The 23,794-nt window shown below is 36.1% G+C and overlaps 1 long non-coding RNA gene across 2 annotated transcripts; it reads right to left on the bottom strand.

Moving 5' to 3' along the window:
• Positions 1-14,343: 14,343 nt before the first annotated feature.
• Positions 14,344-23,475, bottom strand: LOC140858578 (uncharacterized). 2 transcript variants are annotated; one of them, XR_012142148.1, is made up of 3 exons: positions 22,938-23,475; positions 22,548-22,720; positions 14,344-15,828 (listed from the first exon to the last, which is right to left on the bottom strand). It is a non-coding gene; the product is annotated as an uncharacterized lncRNA (long non-coding RNA). The 2 variants fall into 2 exon arrangements; XR_012142147.1 differs by lacking the exon at positions 14,344-15,828 and adding an exon at positions 19,285-19,597 and having other exon boundaries at positions 19,696-22,720.
• Between the last annotated feature and the right edge of the window lie 319 nt (positions 23,476-23,794).

Here is a 23,794-nt window from a genome sequence, read left to right as displayed (position 1 = left end):
GACTTGTTTTAATTTGGTTTCTCAAATCAAATCAAACCAAAATTAGATCAATCTAATTAAAATAGGTCTTAACCCAATTAAAAACTTAATTTAATTAGATTAAATTAGATTTAAATCTGATTTAATTTTCTAATCAAATTAGAAATTAGATTGATCCAAGTCCTAGTTGAACTAGGACTAGTTTTTCCTTGCACTTGGCTTATCCAATAAACCAATTGGACTTGATCCAATCAAGTCCAAACTAAATCTAATTAAATCATATTTAATTAGACTTAATCTCAGCCCATTGGCTTAATCAAATTAAGCCAATTAGCAATTGAATTGCTAATCGATCCTCCTGCAACACTTGCACTGGGTTAAATGTCAATCGTATTGATCATTTAACCCTAGAACGATTCTTAATCGTTGATCAACCATCCGATCGGATACTAAACTCTAATGTGTGTGACCTCATAGGTCTGAACCTAAGTCGGTAGCATAGGAATAAATTTCTGTACCAATCAAAGTGACCATCTAGCAATGGTACCCGACGATCGGATAGGTCGAATGTGTAGAACAACATCCTTAGAACCCATGCGGATATAGTTTTCATATAATTCATCCCCTTGACCAAAATGATCATAGGACACCCCAGAGTTCAACTGTCAACTCTGATCAGATTGTCCACATTGTATTTCAAAATATCAAATCTATCTGATGGATTACCCTGGCCAAGGTTTTGCTAAATTGAAATACAGTGACTCATTCTTCTCCAACTCTTGGAGTGATCAATCCCATCTCGATCACACTCTGACTTCGCAAGTACTTGACTGTGCCCAGAAGCCTTCCATCCCTGAATTAGAAATTCAGTTAGTCCAGTACCAAAGCACAGTGAGTTGCTTGTAAGTCACTGAGGCGATCTCAAGTCTAAGGGACACTTATACCTATATCCCATCAGAGACATTCTCGACAGCAGAATGCTCTGGAGTTGGTCACGTTCAATGATGATGTACCCTTACATCTCACCTGTATGCCATACCAGTGTCTCCACACTCCTTGGTTAAGAGGACAACCAACCCATATGGCCTACAGCGACCTATGCTCGATAGAAGCTGTCGTCCTTATTAACAGCCTATCATTTGGTCGTGAACAGTTTTAAGGACTAATCGATAAATCCTCTCTTTATCGAACTTAAATAGTCCTAAGGACTTCATCATAACAACGGAGTTCATTAGAAGATGAAAGCTTATGATGAAGATGCCAAATATATTTTATTTATTAACAAATCAATTACAATACTTGGTTGCTCAACCGTCAACAGCTTGACGATTGGCTTTTTGGGACACATTTTCCAACAACTCTCACTTGTCCTAAAGCCACTCGGCACAGTATCTAATACCCATCTTCGACTTGTGGTTGTCGAACTCCTTTATCGCCAGGGCTTTAGTGAAGGGGTCGGCCAGGTTCACCTTTTCGTCGATCTTCTGAAGGTTGACGTCACCTCAATCCACGATCTCTCGGACCAGGTGGAAGCGGTGCAAGATGTGCTTCATCTGCTGATGTGCTTTGGATTCCTTCGCCTGAGCTATGGCACCAGTGCTGTCGCAGTAGAGCAGGACTGGACCATCGAGGGAGGGTGCTACTCCGAGTTCATTGATGAATTTCTTCAGCCACACAGCTTTCTTCACGGCATCCGATGCTGCGATGTACTCCGCTTCACAAACAGAGTCCGCCACAGTATGTTGCTTGGAACTCTTCCAGCAGATGGCTCCACCATTCAGAGTAAAGATATAACCCGACACGCTCCTGCTGTCATCATGGTCAGATTGGAAGCTAGAGTCTGTGAACCCCACAAGTTTCAGATCTGACTCACCATAAACCAACCATTGGTCCTTAGTATTTATCAAATACTTAAGGATGGCTTTAACCACTTTCCAGTGATTTTCTCCAGGATCAGATTGGTATCTACTCACTACTCCTAGTGAGTATGCCACATCTGATCTTGTACATGTCATGGCGTACATGATAGATCCCACGGCTGAAGCATATGGGACTCTACTTATACGCTCTCTCTCTTCAGGAGTTGTCGGACAATCCTTCTTAAAGAGAGAAATTCCTTGGACTATCGGTAGATAGCCCTTCTTGGAATTCTCCATGCTGAACCTCTTCAGCACAGTGTCTATGTACATGGACTGGGATAACGCAAGCATCCTTTTAGATCTATCCCTATAGATCTTCATCTCTAGGATGTAGGATGCTTCACCCAAGTCCTTCATGGAGAACTGTGATGACAACCAAACTTTTATTCCCTGTAGTGTGGGGATGTCATTCTCGATTAAGAGAATGTCATCCACGTACAAGATAAGAAAAACCACAACTGGACCATTTGCCCATTTATAGATGCAGGGCTCTTCTCCCTTCTTAATGAAGCCATACGTTTTGATCACCTTATCAAAATGCATGTTCCAACTCTGAGAAGCTTGCTTCAGTCCATAAATGAATCTCTAAAGCTTGCACACCTTGGACTCATCTGTGGATGTAAACCCCTCAGGTTGTATCATATACACCTCTTCGGTCAGCTCTCCATTTAGGAAAGCTATCTTTACATCCATCTGCCAGATCTCATAATCCAGATGGGTAGCTATTGCAAGCATTATCTGAATGGATTTGAGCATTGCCACAGAGAAAAATATCTCGTCATAGTCAATACCATAACGTTGACGATACCCCTTGACGACCAGACGGACTTTATAGGTCTCCACCTTTCCGTCTGTGCCCCTCTTCCTTTTGAAGACCCATTTACACCCAATGGGTTTAACCCCTTCAGGTGGGTCAACCAATGTCCATACATCGTTGACCTTCATGGACTCCATTTCGAATTTCATTGCTTTAAGCCATTTCTCAGAATCAGATCTCTGCATTGCATCCATATAGGTGATCGGATCCTCATTATTCTCATCAAGTTCGATGGGATCACTATCTTGGACCAAAAAATCGTAGTATCTGTCCGACTGACGTAGTACTCTACCAGATCGCCTTAATAGTGCAGGTATATGGGCTCCGGATCTGATCTAATCATATCCGACTCAGGTTCAGCTATTGGTGTCGGTCCTTCTACCTGTTGAACTTAATCAAGTTCAACCTTAGAGGCAACGGTTCCTTCACCAAGGAACTCCTTTTCTAAAAAGATTGCCTTAAGGCTGACGAACACCTTTTGTTCATCAGCATGGTAGAAAAAATATCCTTTTGTCTCTTTGGGGTACCCTATGAATGAGCATTTGTCAGACCTAGATCCAAGTTTGTCTGTGACTAATCGTTTGACATAGGTCGGGCACCCCCAGACCCTAAGGTGTGAAAGTGCTGGCTTACGTCCCGTCCATATCTCATATGGAGTCTTAATTATAGACTTACTTGGAACCCTATTTAACAGATAACAGGCCGATTCGAGTGCATATCCCCAGAAGAATATCGGCAAGCTAGCAAAACCCATCATGGATCGGACCATATCTAATAGAGTCTAATTCCTCCTTTCAGACACACCATTATGTTGTGGTGTTCCTAGAGGAGTCCATTGGGAGAAAATCCCATTCTCTCTTAGATATGTGAGAAACTCACTAGAAAGGTATTCTCCTCCTCGATCAGATCGAAGAGTTTTAATACTCTTTCCAGTTTATTTTTCTACTTCACTTCGGAATCGTTTGAACATTTCAAATGAATCTGACTTATGTTTCATCAGATAGACATATCCATATCGGGATAGGTTATCCGTGAAAGTTATGAAGTAGAAATATCCATCTCTATCACTGGTGCTCATGGGCCCGCATACATCAGTATGTACTAGGCCCAAGAGCTCAGTAGCTCTCTCACCTTTTTCAATAAAAGGTGACTTGGTCATTTTACCAAGAAGACAGGACTCACAGGTTGGAAGTGATTCACAATCACTGACTTTGAGGATTCCCTCTTGAGTCAACCTGTTTATTCTGTTCTTGTTTATATGACCTAGCCTACAGTGCCATAAGTAGATATCTGACACGCTATCTAATCTAGGGTGCTTACCAGTAGAATAGACTCTTATCAGGCTTGATCTTTTTGGTTTGGCTCTGCACTGATGTCCCAGACTGAACTTGCACCTTCTTCACTTTCTTCTTCTTGTTCTTCTTTTCTTTCTCAAAAGGTCGAGAATCAGAAGATGAACCTCCCACTAAGTTCACCGACTCCTTGTAAAGTTGGTGATCCTTCTCAAAGTTCTGAAGCAACCCCAGTAACCCGTGGTAGTTCTCTTCAGGCTTTGTCATTCTATAATGAGTGAGAAATGGGAGATAAGACTTGGGCAGCGAGTTCAGTATTGTATCTTTCTCAAGCTGCTCATGCAAGGGAAAGCCAAGCTTGCTCAATCATTCCATCAGCTCGATCATGTACAATACATGATCAGTGATAGAGGCACCATCCCGCATTTTGGAATTGAAGATGGCACAACTAGTCTTGTGCCTCTCCACGTCATCGGGTGTGCCAAAGGCATCCTCCAACACTTAAAGCATGTCCTTTGGCTGAGCCGTCTCAAATCTGCGACTGAACTCGTCACTCATGGCAGCCAGCATGATACAGCGCACCATGGTCCGATCACTGAGCCACTTCTGGTAAGTGTCTCTGACTATTCCACATGCATTGACAGCTGACTCCTCAGGTGCAGGATCCATTATCACATATAGGATCCGTTCATGCTTCAGGACTATCTTCAACTTTCGGTACCAGCTACCGAAGCTGGGTCCCACCAACTTATCATTGTCCAATAATGATCGGAGCGATAGGGAAGTGGTCATATTTGCACAAAGGAGAACCATAACCTAATTAGTAATTGATTCATTAAACCTAAAGATTTAGATTTTAATCAAAAAGTTTCTCCCACTATTTTATTCAAATTGGTAGTCTCTACCTCCAATTCGAAGAATTACCCTAATTCCTTAGTGGGTACTAGAATCCACTTAGACTGCACACAAGCCCAACTTTGGTTGGCCAACCCATGTACATCTAAGGGTAGGTTCATAACCAATTATTTCTCTAAACAATTTTTAGTAATTTTAATTTTGCCCCAGAAACCTAATCAGTAGGCTTTGGCCTCCACTGTAAGGATCCGGTTAGGTCCAACCATTAACATGATCATACTTGGTGTATCTAACCAACGAATGATTAAGCCCAACTTTGGTTGGCTCACCTAACCACCATTAGAGAGACACTTCCAAGTCATCATATGATGAGTGATAATTCCATTAGTCAACAAGCACCAGGTCTTTGGGTCTGCAATGATTATTGAGTTAATGGACTCATTATCAAATACTTTAATGGGAGGCTATGACTCAGTTATCTCCATAACTTTATCATTTTAAGGACCTAATAATTTTAGAGGATTTAAATAATATAGAGGATGAGGTCAGATGAACCAGCTTATCATGATCCTCCCACTGGCTTCACCAAGTCAGCTTAAGGGAGACCATTAAAAGGGCTGGTCTAGGAGCACCTAAATCAGTCACACTGATTTACCTAGCTGACATGGGTCAGCTCGAATAGTCAAGTGATCCGATCAAAATATAATTTCATCAAGAGGCCAGGTAAGTTCGATCAGTGGGAGGGTCTACCAAAGCTTGTCTTAGACACCATCAGAAATGGCCAGGTAAGCGGGCTCCCAATTAAAAATCACCGGTCTGGTTTACCTTAGACACCAACTGGTTTAATTAGTTTCGATTAGATCAACCTAATAGTTCGTGCTAGACCGCTTAGCCAAGAATCAAATCCATTTGGTTCTCATTAAAGGCATGGACTTGACCAACTACAACTATTGTAATTGATCTAGAGAATCCTTGACCTAATCTAAGACAACAATTGATTAGATTTAGTCAATTCTCTAATTAAGTCCATCTTTAATCTAACCATAGGTCTAACCCAATTAATGGACCTAATTCCCACTAACCCATTAACCCAATGTGTTATGGTTTGTGTCTTAGGTTCTTCAATTCACAATCCTAGAACCTAATCAAACAACTTCTTAATTCTTAATTAAGTTTTGGGCTGAGGGTTGGGTTCGGCTTTTCAAAAAATAATTTTCATATTTATAAAATAATTTTATAATATTATTCTACCAACCATATTGCATGTTTGATTCATAATCAAGATACAAGTGAAATAAATATGAAACTACTTTAGATCTAATCTAAACAGGTTCATGTAATTGAAATAATTTTAACTTTAAACAATTTCTTTACACAAAAATTATTAACAAAGAGATTTTATTTTAGATTTAAATACCTTTTAAATCTAATAAATTATAAATTTAATCTAGATCATATCTAACAAATTTATGATTAAAGATAGATCTACACAAACTAGGACAACCTTTGCACTGTAAGGGGTAAACCTTACAGCAGGACAACCTTGCAGTTCATGATTGATCTAAAATTTTAATTTTAAATTTAATAATCAGATTATAAATTAGATCTAATCTAAATAATAATCTAAGTATGTATAAATAATCATGTAATAAAGAACCTAGCTCTGATACCAATTGTAGGAACCAGATCTAGGGTTTCAGGGTTAGATCTTGAAACTTTTTCAAGATCATACAGCGGAAGACTAAAATAAATCAAAATTTATTTTTTAAAATTAAAAAATTTTTAGATCTAAGATTCTATTACATGATTATTATATAGTATTAAATCAAAAATTAAAATATATAAATGTAGCATGAACTACATGTTGATCATATCAACATGTTTCTATACTACATCTAATGTATGTATTAAACAATAGATCAGATCTATTACCTTGCAAGTTAGACGTTCTAACCTCACTGATCCGGGCTTAAGGATGATGTTGCAAGCCGCACATGTGTCCGGCCTCTAGGAGTCATCCACACAAGCCCACGAATCTCGATCAGAAGTCCTGCTTCAGGAAATCAGCACAGCATGCTAGTACTGCACTGATCCTTCTTTGATGGTTGATCAGGTGCCTCATTCTTCTTGATTTGGACTCTTCCAAAGATAGAAAGTAGAAGGAGGAGTTTCAGATCTGATATGCTCTCAGGAAATTCAAGATGGAGGGAGGAAATATATGAAAACAAACAACCCTAGAAGAAGATCCTCTTCTTCTTCTCGTTTCTCTCTCTAGACACCCTAAATTGTGTCTTTTATATCTCCATGACCCAAAGGTTTTTCTCTCTGATTTTTAGATGGACCAAAGGTCTCTCAAATTTCTATCTTTTTCAAAAATTTTATGAAGAAACTCATCTTATATAGAGAGATATGATAGAGTCCTTGTCTAGGTCAAATACCTAGTCAAGGCTTATCCAAACATGGCAAGTTAAGGGGCACCCAAATCTTGAGCACCTCCTCCATATTTTCATGCATGGATCACCAAAAAAGGGTGTACAATATGTACCCTAAAATCCATAAAAATTCCAAAAAAAAATTGGATAAATTCGGTGCAAAATTGAAAGAGTTTTGGATTTCTAAAACTCTATCTCATAGAATTCGAAATCCAAACTTATTCCTTTTTTATTTGATCCAAACCACCTTCCATGTAAGAAAGAAGAGAGGAGACCTTTTGTGAACGTGGGAGAGACCTGGGAGAGGGTTTTTGTCACACAAAATAAGAGGAGATTGGCGTTGAATGAGAGAGAGGGCGTGGGGAAGGCTTATGTGGTGCTAGGTGGAATCCTAGTCTTACTAGGATTCTATCTTATGACTTGTTTTAATTTAGTTTCTCAAACCAAATCAAACCAAAATTAAATCAACCCAATTAAAATAGGTCTTAACCCAATTAAAAACCTAATTTAATTAGATTAAATTAGATTTAAATTTAATTTAATTTTCTAATCAAATTAAAAATTAGATTGATCCAAGTCCTAGTTGAACTAGGACTAGTTTTTTCTTGCACTTGGCTTATCCAATAAACCAATTGGACTTGATCCAATCAAGCCCAAACTAAATCTAATTAAATCATATTTAATTATACTTAATCTCAGCCCATTGACTTAATCAAATTAAGTCAATTAGCATTGATCCTCCTGTAACACTTGCACTGGGTTAAATATCAATCGTATTGATCATTTAACCCTAGAACGATTCTTAATCGTTGATCAACCATCCGATCGGATCATGAACTTTAATGTGTGTGACCTCATAGGTCTGAACTTAAGTCGGTAGCACAGAAATAAATTTTTGTACCAATCAAAGTGATCATCTAGCAATGGTACCCGACGATCGGATAGGTCGAATGTGTAGAACAACATCCTTAGGACTCATGCGGATATAGTTTTCATATAATTCATTCCCTTGATAAAAATGATCATAGAATACCCCAGAGTTCAACTGTCAACTCTGATCAGATTGTCCACATTGTATTTCAAAATATCAAATCCATCTGATGGATTACCCTGGCCAAGGTTTTGCTAAATTGAAATACAGTGACTCATTCTTCTCCAACTCTTGGAGTGGTCAATCCCATCTCGATCACACTCTAACTTTGCAAGTACTTGACTGTGCCCAGAAGCCTTCCGTCTCTGAATTAGAAATTTAGTTAGTCCAGTACCAAAGCACGATGAGTTGCTTGCAAGTCACTGAGGCGATCTCAAGTCTAAGGGACACTTATACCTATATCCCATCAGAGACATTCTCGATAGCAGAATGCTCTGGAGTTGGTCACGTTCAATGATGATGTACCCTTACATCTCACCTGTATGCCATACCAGTGTCTCCACACTCCTTGGTTAAGAGGACAACCAACCCATATGGCCTACAGCGACCTATGCTCGATAGAAGCTGTCGTCCTTATTAACAGCCTATCATTTGGTCGTGAACAGTTTTAAGGACTAATCGATAAATCCTCTCTTTATCAAACTTAAATGGTCCTAAGGACTTTATCATAACAACGGAGTTCATTAGAAGATGAAAGCTTATGATGAAGATGCCAAATATATTTTATTTATTAACAAATTAATTACAATACTTGGTTGCTCAACCGTCAACAGCTTGATGATTGGCTTTTTGGGATACATTTCCCAACAAACGGACCCCCAGATATGTTATTCTCTAAGCTCTAATCTTTATCTAAAAACTTTGCTAAAATTTTTATTCGAGCACTCCATTCTTGTTGAGGCAGAGAACTGACTTGAGCGTCGGAGGGTCTTGTCGGAGCACCCCCACTTTTGGTTTAGACTTTCTTTGCAGGTCCCGGCGGTGACCGCGACTCCTTCGACTCTAGCTTCTCTGATGCCGGTAGATTTTTGCACCAACAATATACATCATGTATGAGAACTGGATATGGTATACTTACTAGGGTAGTGAATTGATACCTACAAGATCTGGATGAGAATTATTGGAACGTCATTCTTAAGTATTTGAGAAATACTAAGGACTGGTGACTCGATTATGGAGAAACTGACTTAAAATTTGTAGAGTGTAACTTCAATTTTTAGTTGGACATAATAATAGCAAGAATATGTTGGAATACATCTTTACCCTAAATAATAGAATAATTTGCTGGAAAGGTTCTAAGTAAAAAAATATAGCCAAATTCAAATTGCGAGGCAAGATGCATTGCAACATTTGATGCTTGCAAGAAAGCTATGTGATTGTACAGGTTCACTGGCAAGCTAGGAGTGGCACCCTCCGATGAAGATCCTACTATATTGTACAGCACCGAAGTCATAGCTCATGCCAAGGAGCCGAAGTCTCATTAGCTTACCAGGCATTCTGCATCGCTACCACCTTATTTAAAAAAATCTGTTAAGATGATGTCAATCTTTAGAAGATCGACAGAAAGAAAAACGTGACCAACCCATTTTACTAAAGCCTCAGTATCTAAGAGTTTTGAGATGATAAATCAAAGATGGATATATGATACTATACTGATTGGCATTAGTCCAAGTGGGAGTTGTTGGATATTATATCCTAAAGCCAATCGTTTGACGATTGTGCTAATTATAAATGTATATGAATTGATAAATAATAAAAGTTATTTGATATTTTTTATTACAAAGTTATATCTTCTAACAAACTCCTATATTGTGATGAAATTTTTAGAACTACTTTGATCGATAAAAGAGGATTTATTGCATAGTCCTTAAATTGGTTCGCGACTAAACGATATGCTATTACTAGGACGATAGCGATATCAAGTATAGGTCGTTGTATGCCATATGCGTTGATTGTCCTCATAACCAAATAGTATGGAGATACTGGTCAGTATACAGATGAGATGTAGGAGTACATCATCACTGAATGTGACCAACTGCAGAGTACTCTGCTGTCAAGGGTAGCTCGCGAACGGTATGGGTATAAGTGTCTCTCTGACCTGATATCGTCATGATGACTTGCAAGCAACTTAATATACTTTGGTGTCAGACTAACTAAATTTTTAATTCAGTGATGAAAGATTTTTGGGTATAGTCAAGTACTTGTCAAGTTGATGGGTGAGTTAAGATGGGATTGATCCCTCTGAATTAGTAGAAGATATGCATTAGTGTATTTCAATTTAGCAAAACTTGAGCCCGGATAATTCATGTGATGAATTTGAAAAAGATTAAAATATAATATGGATAACTTATCTAGGATTGATAGTTAAATCTTAGGTTATCCTCGGGCATTAGGGTCAAAGGGATGAATTATATGGTAACCATATGCCAATAGGTTCTTGAATGTTGCTTTGCCTTCATTCGACCTATCCGGATGTTGGGTCATCATTGTTAGATGGTTACATCGATTGGTTCAGGAAGGTATTTCTATACTATCGACTTAGGTTCGAACCTATGGGATCATATTCGAAAGAAGTTTTTGACTGATCATGTGGCTAATCAATGATTGAGAATCATTCAAGGGCTTAATCGTCAATTCGATTAATGGTTAACCTTATGCAAAAATTATAATAAATTAATTCACCAAGTGTTAGTAAATTAAAAAAAGATTAATTAGCAATTAGATTTTTGATTAGCTCAATATTGATTAAGCAAAGAGAATTAAATAAAATCTAATTGAATTGGATTCAATTAGGTTTGATCCGATTAGGTTATGAGATGATCTAATCGCTAAGGAAGAATTGTCCCTGATTTGATCAGGACTTTGATTCAATCAATTTTTAATTTGATTAAAATTTGATTAAAAATTTATGAACCTAATTAGATAGAGTTTTATATATTTTATTTGGACTAAACCAGATGTGATTTGGTTTGGCTTCAAATAAGAAAACTTAAAGTCCTTATTGGAATAGGACTCTTCTCCCTACGCCAATCCAGCTTACATGCTATATATCTCTACACACAAAATTGTTTTGTATAAGATTTTTTCACACAAAAGAGTCCTTTCCCCTATCTATATCATGTCTAAATCTAATTTGATTTTGATAAAAGGAAGATTTTAAAATTAGATTTCAAAATATTCCTTATTAGGAGAATCTGTTCTCATCCCGATCAACCTCTCCATGCCAATAAATTTACTTCTCCTTATATGCGCAATATTTTGAGGAGATTTTTCATGGGAGATCAGTTGAAGATTTTTTGTGAGAGTTTTTTTGTAAAAAATCTATGTCAGGATATGTGTTCGCATACAATAGTAGCGTAATTAGCTAAAAAAATTCTAAGCAACCCATCATAGCAGATTCGACTACAGAAGCTGAATATGTCACTACTTTGGATGCTGTAATGGAAGGCTTTTGGTTTAAAAAGTTTATCATGGAGCTTGAGATAATGACATCGGATGTCATATGATTTCATTGCAACAATAATGGAGCCATAGCACTTGCTAAGGAGATGAAATCTCATCAAAAATCAAAGCATTTTGAGTGATGGTTCCATATCATACGTGACTATATCAAAAAGAAATATGTCAAGGTGTGAAGAGTAGACTCCGTGAATAATGTGACAGATTCACTGACAAAGTAATTGAGCTAGCCAAAGATGAAAATCCATCTTGAGAAGATGGGACTTAGATTAGTGATCAATTAGCTTTATTTCAAGTGAGAGATTGTTAGATATATGTTCTGAAAGTCAATATAACTGACACATCGTAATAAGTCTAGAACATAATTTTATACTTAATATATTGATTTGATCAATAAAAAGATAAATTTTATTTTGATTCAAAAGTGATGTGTCCTTGAATCATCCATGAAATTAATATTTCGATACATATTCTCAAAATATTGAGAATTAGAGACATATATAAAATTCTTAAATATTTCTAATCATAGTATCATCATGAGGATGATGATCGATCCAGATAGACTGATGCATAAATCGCTTCCTTCAGGATAGATGAGTCTCTGACCTACAGTGTAGAAACACTGAACAACGAATGTGGATAGTTATTAGAGAATAACTAATACTAAACATAATTATGTGAGAGATCACTTAGATTTCTAATCAATCATCAGTGATTGTCTCGATGCTATAGTTATGTGAATAGTTTTTTGATCTGTAATGATATGACTGCTCGCTGTGAGGCTGCTAGAGTTTGACTGATATATAAACATGGTCTCATTGAAACCTTATAGTAGATGTTGGCGACAGTTGGTCCACTATAGGAGTAGGGTGCACATCTAAAAGGAATCTATCGATCTTGATAGAGAGAAGTAGTCCTATGAGATTTGACAGGTTAAGTCCGAGAGTCTATGACCATATCACTATGATTAATAGAAAAGAATTTTTATTAGAATCACAATTGGACTTGAGCTAATCAAATCTATCATATGACTGATAATGAGGTTTGACAGTTTATCCATGACCTGTCATCTAGTCGAGACTTACGATAGAGAGACTGAATCACATGTAAACTATATCTTGAGATTTTTTTTTTATTTTATTGAGTTGCCACTATATATTGCTGGATATCACTGGTGGATTATGAGAGCTCACTAGAATTGCTCAAGATCGACAATCCTTGATGAGTTAGAGTGAAATCATTTCGATCCATTGAAAAGAGTTTCAATGATACTATAATAGTGATCATTGTATATCTCACTATCAGATAGAATTGAATCTATGGGGTTACGTAATATAAGGATTAGATCTGGAATAAGTAATTGGGCTTATGAAGTCTCAATTGGATTTAAAAAAATTCTATTGGGTTTAGGATAACCTTGCTAGCACATGATTGAACCCAATTTCTTCTTTGTACTTAAATTTTTTATTTGATAAGATTAATTTAAGTTAATTACCTGCTAATAATCTAAATAAATTAGATTTATTGGACTCCAATTATTGGATGTCTAGGGTTTTGGATCATATGCATTAAGGATTCAAATCCTTAATCAATTTTCTTGATTATTTATATGGGGCGCTACTTGATTTGATCAAGTTGGACATGCCCACTTAAAAGAGAGCATGTGGGACCAGCATGGGGCATCCCTTAGGCCCCATGTGGCATGTGAAAAGGTGGGTGCAAAGGCTTCAATAGTTGGTGCCTAATGGATCTCCTAAAAGGAGTCAAATATTTAAGGCTACAAGGATTTCTAATGCAAGTAGGACTTATATTAAGGGGCTATTTGATTTTAAATAGGATTCAAATTTTTTGTCTATTTAAAAGGACCTTCTCTAAAGCTCTTTATATCAGATTTTTAGCAGCCCATACCTTCCATAAGGTCCCCCCATGCCTCCTTCTCTTCTCCCCTTTGGATCCAATGCCCAAAGGAGTTGGGTGTCCTCCATCTCCACACCCAAGAGGAGCTTGAGCATTTTCTTTCCTTACGGGTTTTCAGATCTTGATTACTTCATAATCAAGAAAAGAAGATCAAGAGAAGAAGAGAAGAAAAAGATCAAAGAGTTGATCGCGATCCAGGCTTCGTTCAAATTCATAGGGTGATTGTTCTTGGAGAAGAAAGATCAATACCAAAAAGGGCTATTTTAGACTGATCCTGAGTGGATACCCATAGAGACTGGATACTTACATGGTTAAGAAAAATATACTCTCTTTCAGATCCAGATTTGAAAAAAATAATTATAAAACAGGTATATGATTCGATCACATATTTAATTTCAGCATAAAATTCAGTATATGTTCAATTTCAGCATATGAAGTAGATCATCATATTTTATATTTTATGTATGCATGATTTTGATTAAAAGATATTTTAATCTTCTATTCTGTTATGTTATTTAGAAAAAAAATTTTGACATACACATGCATGCCTCGATACGAAATTTCAACAAAAGGTCTTCATCCTCCCTCCCTTGCTACCTTTAGAAGATGCGACGATCCGAGGCTTCATTTTGCTTTTCTATGAAGTTTGGCATATGCGTGAAGTAGAGGGTCTGTACGTTCAGATCTCGCGAGGCATCGGATTCGAATTCTCTTAAAGATTTTGATCCTTATTCCACTGCAACCAAGATAAATATAAATATTATATTTTCATTAAAATAAAAAAATTTTCAAATCACACCATGACAATACGATCAAATCGAATAATTTTCCTTCACAGAATTGGAATCGTTCCAATCTGTCGAAAGATGTTTCGATGATATTGTGATAGAGATCATAGTATATCGCACTATCAGACAAAATAGAACCTATAGGTTACACATGAAAAAGATCTTTGTCTGATCAGATGGTTGATCTATGATTATGAATTACAAAGGGATCTAATTGTCAATATGATTGATGATTGATCTCATGCAATTATTGTAATTGTCAAATTTACTAAGTGTTAATAAGTTGTTGGAGAATTAATTAGCAATCAGATTGTTAATTAGCTCAATTTGATTGAGCAACTAGGCTAGGATCAAGTATAATTGAATTAAATTTAATTTGACTTGGTTTGGATTTGATTAGATCAAGCCTAATTAGATTATGAGATAACCCAATAATGAGGAAGATTGATTCTTTGTTTAATTAGGATTTGGGTTTGACCTAACTTCTAATTGAATTGAGATCTAATCAAGAGAAATTGGGTTCTTAGTTGGATTAGAATTCATCCTTTCTTTGGGTGCACTAATTCCTAATTAGATTAGGAATTGAATTGAGTTTGACTCAAGCACCAAGAGAAGTCCCAAAACACTAGAACTCTCTCTCTCCCTTGGCACCTAAGTTTTCTCCATGCCATCCATTCCCACTCTCATCCACTTGAGTTTTGCATGAGATATCTCATGTAGAAGAATCTCCATGCCCCCGTAGTTGCACCATCTCTCTTCCGGATAGGGATTAGGTTAATTCAAAAAGGTTTTGAATTCAAGTCTTATGAGATAAAACTTCCACCTAGCTCAAGCTCTCCTTTGACCTTATCCCTTTTGGATGCCGCATTTAAAGAGGTGTGGTCGTGTGATCTAAAAGGTTTTAGCATAAGAAATCCTTGGAGAGGGGCATGGGTTCCAAGGAGGAGTCCTTCTGGGCGTGAAATATCTTCTTAGCATAGGAGATCTGATGGAAAAAGAGAGAAGGCCTGGAAAGGGTTACATGCTATTCTCTTAGTGCATGGGTTTTTTTTGGAGAGGGCGTGGATCATAGATGGGCATGGCCTTTCTCCTTGGCATGAGAAATAGAGGGTGAGGGGTCTTCTGAATAGCACATAGATTAGATCTGTGGTATGAGATTTCAAGATAAGGGAAAAATGGAGAGAATGTCTCCCTATTGTTCCTCTTCCTCCTCTTCCTTCTCTACTCTATCTTTCTTAGAGAGTCTGAGAAATCGATGGAGATCAGCAATATCAACCATCAAGAGGTGGCTTCTACAAGGATGCTAGCACTCCGATGAAGTTGCAGACCTCCGATCGGATTCGAGGACCTCGTGTGGATACTCATGGAGGCCGAACATATGTGCGGCTGATTGAGGACCTCGAAGTATACCATGATCATCAGCTACGGTGTTCATCGATCTGCACAAAGATATGAAGATCAGATCTTCAGTTAGATTCATTTTCTAAATCAGATTTTAGATCGAATAGATTCATGTTCATATGTAGATTCTAGGTGGTTAGCAGATTAGATCTGATGCATGTTAGATTAAAATTATTTTAATCTTAATTTAATTTTTATTGCATTTAGATTAGATCTGATAAAAGTTTTAAAATGCACGCATGTAACCATCTAAAATCCAACACCATCTTTTGACATATTTGTAAGACTCTATTAGATGTTCTCCTTGCAGATCAGTTTATTGAACTCATCCTCCAATAAGCACCCATATCTTTGTATTAGTGTCCTTATATAAATGATTGTGAGATCAATCATCCTCTTCTTTATGCATATATAGGATGTGCTAGTCTTACCAGTATCATTGATCTCTGATTCAATGATCCTATGATTGAAAATATTTAAGATTGAGGCTATTAAGATTTTAGGTCTCACTAGAATGATCTCACATGGCCTTAGAATCATTACCCTAACTATGAGATTTATCATAATCTCAATTAAGTCATAAATGAGATAATAAAATATAGCATATGATTAAATATAATACCTTATATTATTAATAAATAATCAATGTCATATGTATGAGTAGAAAGATAAAACAAAAAAGTCCTATCACATCATCTGTGCGATTGGCTTGCAGGATACTATTCCTTCAAGTATACTTATGAAAATTTATCCTAACCATTTCTTTTAGCTTATAGAATGATGCTCCATATTAAGATATCCTCAAACTGACTCAATCAGCTCCTTTGTTTGGTGTTTTGTTGCTTTGGTCTCAGTTATTAAGGTATTTACTTTGAACCTTATTATTGTTACCATGCTCTTATCTTGCCACCTGACAGGTGTCTTTTAGACTTGGGATGCTCTGTAAACATTTCTTTTGTACTTCTTTAAATGTCCCCTTCATGCGTTAGAAAGTATGGAAGATGCTTTGCTATTTATGTGTGATGCAGTGTAGTGATCATCATAAGATTCTCATGTGATAAGCTATGTGACCATCTTGAGTATGGCATTATGTGTCCTTAACTTTTTCTCAACTTATTTAAGATAAACTTATCCAATAGGCAGGTATATCCATTATTGAAATTTATAGAAGCACACAATTTACATGTTGATGGAACATTTTTAGGAATTTTTGAGCATCATGGTTCTCTTATCCCCTTGGGCATGCTTTTGATTTGCAGAATGACATAATGATTTATAATTTAAAATATACTATCTATTTTTAGTCATTGAATTTTATATTCTACTTGGATCTAAAACTCATTGAAATATTTGATGGTCCAACACCATGTTTTCGCTTGATGAAATGATCAAATTCAAAATGCACTCCTCATTTTAAATAGATAAATAATCATAAGTTGTGCCCTTTTTTGAATAAATCAAATTTATGTAGAAGTTTTCACATATTTGGTTTCTCTTTATTTCCCACTAAGAATTCTAAAAACACCTTAGAATATAAGTTGAAATCTTCTCCTAATGTAAGTGGCAATGATGAACCCTTCACCCCAAATTCTAGATTGCTCAACCTTATCTATTCTTTATAGTTGAATGTTGGATAGAAGAATAAGCATGACCATGCCAAACAAATGGCCTTTGCACCTATATGATGCTTCTCCCAAGTCCTTCATAGAGAACTAAGATGACAATCAAACTTTTATTCCCTATAATACAGAGATGTCATTTTCGATTAAGAGAATATCATCCACATACAAAACAAAAAATACTATCACAGAGTTATTAACTTACTTGTATATATAGGATTCTTCTCCATTCTTAATGAAGTCATATGTTCTGATCACTTTATCAAAATCATATTCTAACTCCAAGATGCCTGCTTAAGTCCATAAATAAACTTCTAAAGCTTACACATCCTAGATTCATCTGTGGATATGAAATCTTCAGGTTGTATCATATACACCTCTTCTTCCAGCTCTCCATTTAGGAAGGCTGTTTTCACATCTATTTACCAGATTTCATAGTCCAGATGTGCTGCTATCGCAAGCATGATCTGAATGGATTTGAGTATTACCACAGGAGAAAATATCTCATCATAGTCAATACCATAATACTGACAATAATCCTTGACAACTAGACAGACTTTATAGGTCTCTACCTTTCCATCTGCGCCCCTCTTCCTTTTAAAGATCCACTTACACTCTATAGATTTTATCCCTTCAGGTGGGTCAACTAATATCCATACATTGTTGACCTTCATGAACTCCATTTCAGATTTCATGGCTTCCAACCACTTATCAGTGTTAGCCCTCTGCATCGCATCCATATAGATGATCGGATCTTTATTGTTCTCATCGAGTTCAACTAGATCACCATCCCGGATGAAGAAATTGTTGTATCTATCCGGTTGTTTCGATACTCTACCGGATCTCCCTAAAGTTGTTTCTACAATAGGTTCCAAATTTAATCTAATCAAGTCCGACTCTATTAGTTTACTAGATTGTGTCGGTTCTTCTACTGATCGAATTTCATCAAATTTAATCTTTGAGATATTAGTTTCTTCTCTAAGGAACTCCTTTTCTAGAAAGATTATTCTATTACTGACAAATACCTTCTATTCATCAGCATCGTAGAAGTAATACCCCTTGGTCTCTTTTGGGTGCCCTACACATAGACACTTGTCAGATCTAGGTCCAAGCTTATCAGTTTTCAAATATTTGACATAAGGCGGATATCCCCAAACCTTAAGGTGAGAGAGTGCTGGCTTACGCCCTGTCCACATCTCTTGTGGTGTTTTACTTACGAATTTACTCAAAATTTTATTTAAAATATAATAAGTCGACTCGAGTACACATCCCCAAAAGGAGATCGGCAGACTTGTAAAGCCCATCATAGATCAAACCATATCTAACAGGGTTCAATTCTTCCTTTTCGATACACCATTATACTGGATGTTCTAAGAGGGGTCCATTGCTAAAGAATCTCATTTTCTTCTAAGTATGTTAGAAACTCACTGAAAAGATGTTCTCCTCCTCGATCGGACCGAAGAGTTTTAGTATTCTTCTCAGTTTATTTTTCTACTTCATTACGGAATCATTTTGAACATTTCAAATGATTTTGATTTATGTGTCATTAAGTAGACATGTCCATACCTCGATAGATCATCTGTAAACATAATGAAATAATAATATCTACCTCTAGCACTGGTGTTCATTGATCCACATACATTAATATGTATCAGATCTAGAACTTCACTAGTTCGCTCATCTTTTTTAGTAAAAGGTGACTTGATCATTTTTTAAAGAAGACAGAACTCACAGTTTGGAAGTGATTCACAATCACTAACTTTTAGGATTTTCTGTTGTGTCATCTGTTTATTCTGTTCTTGTTAATATGACCTAACCTACAATGCCAAAAGTAGATATTGGAGACATCACTAATTTTAAGACATTTGCTGGATGTGTACATTATATTAACAGGTTGTGACAATATGTAAATATTATTATTCAACTATCCATTCATCACATTAATACCATTCATAATGATATTAAAATTATTTTTTTTATTAAAATTTCATAACCGTACATGGCTAAGAGGTCTACAGAAATAATGTTCATTAAAAAAAAAAGGACAAAAATGATATTTACTAAGAACAATTATATTAGACATAAATACAAGCTTAATAATTCTTAACGCTAGAACTGAAATTGATCTTCCATCTCTAAAATTGAAGAATCTTTCACCTTCTTCAAATCTCCTATTGACCTGTAGACCCTACAATGAATTATAAATATTAAAAGAGCTTTTGATATCTAATACCTAGGTAGTAGAATCATGTATTGAAAAATTACAAGGTGTTATCATGTAATTACCTTGTCCAACAACAACTTGCTTCTTTCTCAGCCTATTCGGATCCAAGGAGGTAATATACTGAGGATAATTTCTCTTCCAATGCCCTTGCTTCTTACAGCAGAAGTATTTTGCCTGACTCTGGTCGGATTGAAAATTTTTGGTCTAACTAGGTTTGGGTGCCCCAGCACTTTGCACCCTTTTCTTGTTCTTCTTACTCTTCTTTCTTTTCTTAAAGGGTCAACGTCCAGAAGAAGATCCTCTCACAATATTCACTAACTCTTTGTGGAGCTGGTGATCCTTCTCAAAGTTCTGTAGTAACCCCAACAAATCATGGTAGTTGACTGCATACTTTGTCATTCGAAAATGAGTAAGAAAAGAGAGATAGGACTTGGGTTGAGATTTTAGAATGGCATCTTTCCCCAGTTGCTCATGCAGGGAAAAGATGAGCTTGCTTAAGCGTTCAATCATCTCGATCATGTATAGTATATGATTGGTGACTGATGCTCCTTCCCTCATTTGAGTATTGAAAATGGCATCTAGTCTTGTGCCACTCAACATCATCGAGTGTGCCAAAAGACTCATTTAACATTTGCAACATATCCTGTGGCTGAGCATTCATAAAACGATAGCTGAACTCATCATTCATTATCGCCAGCATAATATAACGAACCATAGTTCGGTCATTGAGCCACTTCTGATAAGTATCTCTGACCATACTACGTGCATTCGAAGCTGGCTCCTCGAGTACTAGATCTGTCAACACATACAAGATCCGTTCGTGCTCCAGAACTATTTTGAGTTTTTGATACCAACTATCAAAATTTGATCCCATCAATTTATCACTATCTAATAATGATCGAAGCAACAAGGTGGTGGCCATAATTGCAAAAAAAAATCAAAATCTAATTAGTATATGAATTGATTAAGCCTAAAGATATGGAGTATAGTCTAAAGGTTCTCTTACTATTTTATTCGAATTAGTAGCCTCTACCTCCAATTCGAGGAATTACACTAATTTCTTAGTGGGTACTAGAATTCACATGGGCTACACACAAGCCTGAGTGTAGCTCGACCAACCTCCGTGCATCCATGGGTAGGTTCTTAATCAATTATTTCATCAAATAATTTTTAGCATTCAATTTTGCCCCAGACATCTCTTCAGCAAGCGTGTGGCACCTCTACTGAAAGTTTTGGTTAGGTCCAACCATTAACATACCAGAATTTAGTGCATCTAATAAATAAGTGACCAGATTCGAGTGTGGCTTGGGCAACCTGACCATCATCAGAAAGACACAACTAAATCAATATATTATGAATGATAATTCTAATAGCCAGAGGAGCATCAGGCGTGTGGCACCTCCAATGATCATCGAAACTGTTGGACTCATTATCATCCAACTTAATGAGAGGTTATGATCTAATTATCACCATAGTTATTTCATTTAGGGACCTAACAATTTTAGAGGATTTAGTTAGTCAAATTGAGAGATGAGAAAAGACTTGACCAGTTAATCTTAATCCTTCCACTGACTTCACCAAGTCAGATAAAAGAAGATTCGGCATAAGCTAGTCCAGCCAACCAGTTATAAATCCTTCCACTGACTTCACCAAGTCATGAAGAGGACTCAAGACAAGTTGAACTAGGGGCACCTAAATCAGTCATACTGATTTTTTAGTTAGCATGGGTCAACCCTAATCATTAAGTGATCTAATCAAAATATAATTCACCATATTGGTCAGATAAGTGAGATCGGTAAAAGGGATATGCCATTAATTCAACATAGATTCAATCTATGCGAGTAGCTTCCAATTAATGACCATCGATCAAAGCTACCATACTTACCTTAGACACCAATTGGTTAGTCATTTTCAATTTGATCAACTTATAGACAGGTTCGACCATGGAGCTACGATCAAGGTCCATATTAGTCTAATCAAAGAATGGACTTGACTAACTATAATTATTAAAATTGATCAAGAGAAAAAATTGATCCAATCAAAATTAATTTTTAATTAGATTTGATCAATTACTAACATGGTCAAATCTAGATGAATTATGAAATTAATATCTTAGATCTTTAATTCTCAAATCTAGATCGCTAAATTCTCAATTAAGTTTTAGGCTGACATAGGTTTGAGTTTGGTGTTTGAAAATAATTTTAAATTTTATAAAATATTTTTACAATCAATCATCTAATGATCAAAATCTAAATTTTAGATCCAATATATATTATTTTGGATCTAAAATAAAATTTTAAAATTTTTTTCATTGTTCATCATCATGGAAAAGACTGCGCAGCACCCCTACACGCCATAGGAGATCCCATCGAATGGGTAAATAGGGTTGTGAAACCTTGATTTCTTCTATGACCACATGACTATGAGGATCTATCCAATCAGATTACTATACTACTAAGATTCTAAATTAATTATTTAGATCTAATCTAAATAATTAAAATTAAATTTTATAAGGATCAGCACAAACTAAGACAACCTTTGCACTGTAAGAGGTAAACCTTATAGTCGGTGAACCTTATATCAGTTTGTGCGATCAGATCTATAACTAATTTCAGATTTAAATATCATATATCAGCTCTAATTTAAATTAAATTATAGATCTAAATGCATATAATATCATATCATATAAAATCGAGCTCTGATACGATTTGAAGGAAAAATAGGTAGTTCTAAGCATGTATTTTTAAAATTTTATAGTAGAAAATAAAAGATTAAACACTTTAATCTTCTAAACATACTTTGGATCAGATCTAAACTATTGTTAAGGATCTATGATATAAAAAATTTACATATAAAATTTGATATAAAATAAAAAATTACATCGATCACATTGATGTTCTGAATCTAATCTAACCTTTAGATCACATCGATTGAGTTCAGAACTTATCACTTTTTCATAGGTCGATGATTTCCACTGCTAGTAGGTATGGTACGAAGCTCTCACTAATATCGAATAGCCGCACAGGTCATCCGGCCTCTACAGATCGTCCACTTGAAGCTCTGATCGGATCTTTCTTCACGAGAGTGCTAGCTCACGTCGAAGGCTCTAGTGTTAGATTTTTAAGATTTATGCATGTATGATTTTGCAAAAAAAGTATGCAGCAGAATTTAAAATTTTTTAGATTAAATTTAATTTAATCTAAACATACATAAGAATATATTTTCAAACCATAACCAGAATCATCATATGTGAGATAAGATTCAGATACAGAAATCAAATAGAAAAAAATAAATAAAAATATACCTGGACATGAATCAATCTTCCATTCGAACGGATGATTATGGATGTCCTTCGAAGATTTCTTGTAGCCGCACAAGCATCCGACCTCTACGGATATCCACACGAGACTCTGATCCGATCAAAAGCCTTTTGATTTCATCGGGATGCTAGCTCTCTCGCAGAGATCGCATCTTGATGGTTGAAAATCTCTTTTTCACTTAAGACACTCTTAGAGAATAGGAAGATGTAGGAGGATCTTGATCTCTATGCTAGAGATCATGAGAAGAATCCTTTCTTCTCTTTTCTTCTTAAAATCCATGCACCAAATCTCTACAATAGAGATGTAATAATTTTGTCCAACTTTTGGATAAGAAGAAGAAGAGACATCTATGTCTAAACATGGATAAGAGGGAGAGATAGAGGGAGATGTTCTAACAACTAACTCTTGATTATTGCAAGAAAGAAGAGATCAAAGCTAACAAACCTCACCCCATACCCATGCACGCTGCACCCTCCTCTCTTGAATTTTTTCTCTACACACTCCCTTGGTTTTTGGGCATCAAACTTGATCTAAAATCTCCTCTCACTGTCCCATAGGTGCTGGTATTTTATAGGCATAATAAGAGTTTCAATTTGAATGGGAAAAGGAATTGATTTTGGATAGGAATCAAGAGTCCTTGCAACCTTGGACTCTCCTAATATTGTTCCACCCATACCACCAGATTTCACACCAGTTTTTTACACGTTAAAAGAAAGATTCCTCTTCATTCTTACACGCTAAAATGGGAGGGAGGTGGTGTGGAAAATCTGGACATATGTGGCATCAAAACTAGTTGTGGCGTGGGATGTTTTGGGCGCATGGATTGGAGGAGTTTCAATCA

Source organism: Elaeis guineensis, chromosome 6 (assembly GCF_000442705.2).
Source record: "Elaeis guineensis isolate ETL-2024a chromosome 6, EG11, whole genome shotgun sequence".
Taxonomy (NCBI): domain Eukaryota; kingdom Viridiplantae; phylum Streptophyta; class Magnoliopsida; order Arecales; family Arecaceae; genus Elaeis; species Elaeis guineensis.
The sequence above is the reverse complement of the archived record's forward strand: the minus strand, read 5'-3'. Positions and strand labels throughout refer to the sequence as shown.